This window comes from Watersipora subatra, chromosome 10 (assembly GCF_963576615.1).
Source record: "Watersipora subatra chromosome 10, tzWatSuba1.1, whole genome shotgun sequence".
Lineage (NCBI taxonomy): Eukaryota > Metazoa > Bryozoa > Gymnolaemata > Cheilostomatida > Watersiporidae > Watersipora > Watersipora subatra.
The window spans coordinates 42141929-42149037 of NC_088717.1; the positions used below are offsets into that span (position 1 = coordinate 42141929).

The window sequence follows — 7109 nt, forward strand, 5'->3', positions numbered from 1 at the left end:
TCAACCCACGCGTCATTAATCCTTATATGGTCATTATTACCGTATATAGTCATTATGCCCTTACATGGGCGAGCTGCACGCTTGACATCACAACCTATATAAAGGAATGCACAGCCTGCAGTGGGGGCAGTTGTTTGTAAGATAGTCAATACAATTATACGCACACACACTCTCTCTTCATTTCTTGCTTGAGCAGTCAGCAAAAGAATTAATGCCGGATAGACGACCAGTATAGGCATCATCGGTCAGCTAGTTGACTACGGGGTCAGCAGCTAAAGGTGCCCTGACTGGGTCGACCTAATTATAGCAGAGAGGTCGACCTAAGCTAATCAGACGACGGACCTTAGGGTTGACGTGGTCTTCTATAATCACATACAGTTATCGGCACGGCAAGCTTAATGTAAGCCGACCTGTCAGGTCGCCATTAGGTACACTGGTAGACCAAGACAAAAACCAGTACAGTAAGACAAATCTAATCAAAGCAAAGTGTGATTAATTAAATTTAAAATATTAATTAATTTCCCATCACATTTTATTCAAATGTTTATGATATTACAATATAACAATGAAATATTAATTTACCAACCATTTAATTTAATGTAGATATAGGTAATAATATGCCATTTGAAAAATACATAAAGTGATAAGTTGATTAGCTAAAAATATTTGCGTCTATTTATTATGCACATAGTTGCACTTTATACCATTCTCTCCGGCACAAAATTTTTAGTCTGTTGATATGTATATTATAAGGAATAAATGCAAATTTGATGGTGTAACAGTGATCAAAATAGAGACGTTTAATGACTTTTAAAAACATTGAGGGCGGTCTCATAATTTTGCACAGCACTGTATAAATATATATAAAATTTTGAAATTGTACATGAGAAGCCTGGAAGGACACACATTTGAATTGATCACTTGAATTCAAAAATACCCTAACTGATGTTTGAACAATATCAACTTTGATAGCTGCTTCCTTATTTTGGGTCCACCAAGTTTTTCATTACAGCCTTTGGCAAGATGATGCATGCGAATTTTCACATAACATGATGCTATGCACTTAATCAAGACAAAGACATGATTATAATCAGGCGGACAATCAAACATGTGGTCATTCAACTCCACAAATATGGTGCAGGTTTGTCAGCAGTATCTGGGAGGTTGTTTGCTGCACCATCACATCTTTCTTTCGGGAGTTTCCTTGGTTTGCATAAATTCTGAAAGGGAAAGTTTGCAAAAATTCACAAGGGATAAATTAAAAAGAAAACCAACATAAAAACATTATAATTATGTTATATATGTTATAATTATGGGCGGAGTTTAGTTTAAAGTCTATTTTAGCTCAAAATGGACACAGAGAGCTGAAATTTTGCACACTGTTTGGAAGATACGTACTTACTAATCACACAAAAATCATTGAGCAGTTTTTGAGATATGGCCATCATTAAATTTGTTAGTTTTACATTTTTCGATTTTGTGAATCAGTTGCTACACCATGCTTGTTCTTGGTGTCAAATTGAAGCTCATAATGTGCTTTTAGCAGTGATAGAAACAGAGTTTAGATACAGATTACAAAACAAATTTTTGAGCAAAAAATTGATAACGATCGATATGACAAGACTGCGACCTATGATTTACAGAATAACAAGACAGGTACTCGCTTTAGCCAAAATCTGTTACTATCACTTTATTCTACACAACATTCTGAATATACAAGTTAAATCTCATGACAATATCGTATCTTCTTCTTTCTACAGTCTTCGGTAGCACCTGGAGTACCTGAAAAAGCAGATTTGGGAAAAATGACTGAAAACAAAAATTCTTTATGCCGCTGTCTCTGTTGCTCAAAAGTTCTGCGACGTGCTGATGACTTATTCCGGCAGTTGCATGAAGACATTTTCAACTCTTTCAAGAGAATGCCTACCAAATGCAACAGAAAGTCAACCTTACTAATGCTTTTTTCAACTTCTGCTCTTCTTTATGCCACTATCTCTGTTGCTCAGTAGTTCTGCGACGTGCGGCCGACTTACTGCTACAGACAATTGGCCTCTTTTCTCAAATCTTTCAAAAGAAAATAGCCAACGGTCTATAAGAGAAAATAAACCTGACCATGATGTTGACTTATTCTGTTTGATACTGATGCTCCTTCTCTTCAACCTCTTGTGATGTAGAAACTTGAATGTTTTGAACAACATGCTATCAAAACAGAGGTGGATAAAAATACAGAGAATACATATTTCTTTCTTACATATAATGTACCTTCTGAAGATGAGGCGGAAAATCAAATATGGTTGGGACAGCATCCTGACGAATTGTTTGCCCTGCCCTGTCAAAGCAAGCCTCTTCAAAATGATCAGAGCAGAGTACAGAGCTCTTGGTGGGAGTCCACAAATCTCGCTTCATATTGACCATCCATAATACAAGTACAGACTGGCGGCTGAGTGGGAATCTGCAGTAAATGTACGAGAAGTACGTAAATGCGAGAATTCAATTTAATTCTAGACATAGCAAGGCAAAATCTACTTTGCAGTCTAATAGTACAGCTACAGTTAACATCAGCCTGATGTTGAGGGTAGACTTCAGAGTAGATTTTGATGATCAGGTTTATTTCCAGGAAGGGTTGAATATAAGAAATGAAAACAAGTTGCTATCACGAAAAACTCTAAAAAGTATTTGTTGTAGTTGTTCAACTGAAAATATTTTACAAAATGGTGAGCTAAACGATACTTAACCGTACATAAAATATAATACGTGGGACTACACTAAGGGTTAAACGCTACCGACTTCCAATTAAGGTGAACTTCTAACTTCATTTTTTGAATACATGGAAAGCATAATTGAACTTACGAATGAAATGTCCGTCCACATCCGTTATAGTATCTATTGGAATAGTTGATTGCAGCGCATGTAGGCATGTTTAATAGTGGAAATTAATCACAACAATGTACAGATGGTAAGATTGTATACAAATCGCTATTCTAGCTCTCTCACGCGTAGATCTTTTTGGAAGTGCAATATGGCGGCCAAACGGCTTCACTTCTCCGAGCCAATGACCCGTCCAGGTAATAGAGGTCAGTGCTTGTCATTGGTTACGTAGGCTGTAGACAGAGCACTGACATGATGGGGACATGATGCACTGACAGAGCAGACAAAACAGCTGTTGAAATGGAGTTTTGTTGGCACTTCCTTTTAGTGGCAATTTCTGCTGCGATTTAGACTAATTTGGGTATTTACGTTTCAAAACTGAATAGTTGCGGCAATTGCCATTCCCACTTTTGTGGGAAACTTGATAAAAATCCTATTTTAGGATTGATCTACCCTGTCAAAAAGGTTCTTTCTGTGGAAGCATTTGATTTGCAATTTGTTCCTATAACACTTTGCAGTAATTTAGAACGTCAGTGATGAAGTCAAAATGCATTTTTAATTCATTTTCAAACATCCCATAGCCTATGATTGTTACACCTACATGTTACGTATTGACATGTATGTGTCTGTCTGTGATTCGGTCTGTCCAGTTATAGCTATTGAAATCTTAGAATAAAGAAGTCGTATCGCCAAAGGTTTTATTTGAGGACCATTCTCTAGACAAATAGCTAAACAATTGAGCTACGCGAGATACATGGATTCATTGGGCGATATAAGTCACCATCTAGGGTAAAATGCGCATAGAAACTGTGTCATGGTTCAGCGTCACTATAGCTTGCTCTCACAGCTCTTTTTAGTAAGTTTAGCAATACAGATTCCGCTAGTATCATAATAGATATCAATGTGTTATTATATTGTGTGAATACACACAATATAGATCTTGTGTGTATTCCGCTAGTATCAATATATATACACTAGACAAATACCCGGCTTTGCCCGTGTAATGAAAGTTTTTGCACAGAAAATTTATTTTTATTCAACGTATAATAACAGTTACCATTTTAACTTCATATCATGAGAAAAGTTTTTTGCAGTTTAAATAAATTAAAAGAAAAAATAAAACAGCTGTAAAGGTTTACAAACTTTGTCATTCAACTGTAACTTTCAAACTTCATATCATGAGGAAAATGTTTTGTGCAGTTCAAATAAGTTAGGAAACAAAATAAAACAACTAAAAAAGGTTTAAATGCAATAATTAGGAAGTAATAGCTAAATTAAGTATGTTTTGCTATGATTACAACAAACGATGATGTGGTAATGATACCATTAGTGCGAACTGAGAAAACAAAACAAAAATCCTGAATATGTTGAATCAATAATAACAATAATTAGTGCATAGAAGTGTATATAAAAAGGTTACCGTTCCAGCAGAAGCTATCCATCAAAATTTTGAATACGACGATACTGGTACCTCTCGATACTGGTACAAATGTAAAAATGAGATATCGGACTGTCTTTGTCTGATACTTTGTCTGAATGGACTGAGAGAAAATGTAAAGGCTATTTCTACTCGAAATAATACTATTGTCCATGTAAAAAGCATTAGCTTTTATTGATTTAACAATTGAACCTTATGAAAAACTGGAAATAGAAGTGTAACGGAAAAGTTGAAATTGAAACGGCCCATTCAAAAGTTACAAATTAGAAAAATAGGTAATGGTAGCATAAAAATTAGTTTTTAAACATTTTGTAAAAAATAATAAATGCGAAAGTAATATTAGTTAATAATCAAAAATGCACATATAGCGTGCGCATATGGTCTATGATGAGAGCTACAGAAAGCTAAGGACTGTATAGCTCAGTGGTTAATATTGTGGTTTGAAACTTGTGGATATAATCTCTGGGAGTTCCAATTCAGCATGCAGCTAGCTTTTCATACCAAGATTTTAAAAGCTGGACAAACCCAAGCATGGATACATCTACATGCAACTACAGTTAAAGTTGTAGTTTTCTATGACCCATGTGAGGATTCTTGGTCCATGTTCACTTCATGAAGGAGCCGAAGTTACATGGGCTATTTATCTCTCTTGTCTTGTGAAAGCTTGATGGGTAGAGTTGGCTAACCCCAGCACATGATATTATGTAATATTTTACTGTGATGCAGACCCGAGCTCGTGGCTAGTACAGTGCCATCATAAACTATGACACTACTTCCATCACTTGTCTGTAATAAAATGAGATTGAAGGGCTTTTGCTTTATTTTGCTAGGTTGAGGTAGGACTTCTGCATCTAATGATGATCAATATGTAGCAATTAACTGGATTAAGATGAACAAAGGAGTGAATTATTGGGTGGTCTCACATTATCCGACAGCACTGTGTATTGTTTTATTTGTCTCTCCTTGTGTGTGGTATACCAGAGAGACGAGGGTTCGTGCCTGCGGTAGTACAGATTTATATTTATACCATGCTGAACAGTTTACATGTTTGTATATATTTACATAATCTTTCCCTATCCGATTTACCTTTGTCTAATAGTACAGTTGTTTTGTTTCATAACTTACTCATCCATTCATAACTACCAGGCTATGAGCAGTCTAGTTCAGAACCTAATTATGACTCTAATTGGCTTATACTCGGTCGTTTGACAATAACAATAATGTAAACCCACAATTAGGCATTACCTTTTTCTAAAATTTATGTTTGCCCGCAAATCTGTTGATGCATATGTGAGTGTATTGCTGTCTATTCTATTATGTAAGTGGCTATTGCAGTGCTGAAATTTTTATATGCTCTAGTTGCCTGTAGAATAGGTATGGGTTTTTCTTATTTTTAAGCTTAACTTGCTATAGGTTATTTCTCAGGAAAGCACGTTAGTCCTCACATACACGATAGTATGAGGAATGCTCTTAACGCTAATGGAATTCTTAACAAAGTCAGATATGTAGTAACAGACCATGCATTTAATATGCTCAAAGCATTCTTGGTACAATTCAATGATGCAGATCCTCGTAAGGTAGAGGATCCAAAAAATTGGGAAACCGTGGTTGAACATGGAGGTGATGACATTTCATCAGCCAGTGGCTGCTCCAGGCTGTCGTGCTTTGCACATAGTTAAAAGCTGTGCATAGGTGATGGTTTGCAATTGAGCACATATACATTTATCTTCACATTTGCAAATCTCCATTTATCACACTAAATTAACTGGAAGCTAAACATGACAGGGCTGCAATGCTCATTCGTTCCTGTCTTGAATTTTGGGAGGCAATCAAAGCTATTCATGGGTCTCTTGAGAAGATGTCAAAGCTTACCTCACTTTTGCACACAAGCAACGTTTAAAGTTCTATTTGAAAAGACTGTCCCAAACAGGTAACTACGACAGCCAAATTCTACTCGCTGGAAGGCTACACTGGGTCATGTGAGTGTTCATCATTTTTACTATTATTCAATTCGATATTTTATAGACATAATTTTATGAGCAAATTATTGTTTCGAATTAAAACTAAATATTCCCTACTTAATAGGAACTCTTCTGTTTTTCTGATTTGATTTTTTTAAGTCTTAAAACATCTCAATTAATTAAAACACAACTACGTCAAACAAATCGAGCATTGGATAACATAAAGTCGAATGCAACAATTGACTGTACAATTAATATAATTTAGTAAACACTGAATGTACAACAGAGTAGAACAATGAAACTCAAGTTTACAAGTTTTGATACCAAGAGAGTTTGCTACACACACAAAGCTACCCTATTATTAAAACCAACTTGGCTATTTTTAGTTTGCTATTGAAAATACATGTATAGTATTGAATAATAGACAGCATGTTACTATAGAATCACACTGAAGCTGTTCAATATGAATGCATTATAAATATTAGCTTGTTCCTATCATGCAGGAAAATGAAGGGTAGTCAACGACAACGAGAATACGATGTTAGCAATATAATTGGGCTACTATCTGTATCAATATGAAATATAAAGAAGTGAATAAGTAATATGTTCAGTCACAGGAGGTGTAATCATAGCTATTATACAGCCTCTTAGCCACAAGTTAGTTCTTACCAAGGATTATTCAGCTTGCAATACAGTATCAGGTTTCAAATGTTGACTGCAATAACTCCCGATCGTACCATTTCAACTAAAATCAGCCTTCGATCGAAATAAAATATTGATGCCGAAATTTTAGCTAGCCTTAGTTATAGCCTTAGACTACAAGCAACACATGTAGACTAAGT

At 35.5% G+C, this 7109-nt stretch overlaps 1 protein-coding gene across 1 annotated transcript in view; it reads right to left on the reverse strand.

Annotated features, from left to right (window-relative positions):
• Positions 1-7109, reverse strand: part of LOC137406472 (fumarate hydratase, mitochondrial-like) — a 163043-nt gene that overhangs the window by 129123 nt on the left and 26811 nt on the right. The window lies entirely within an intron of this gene.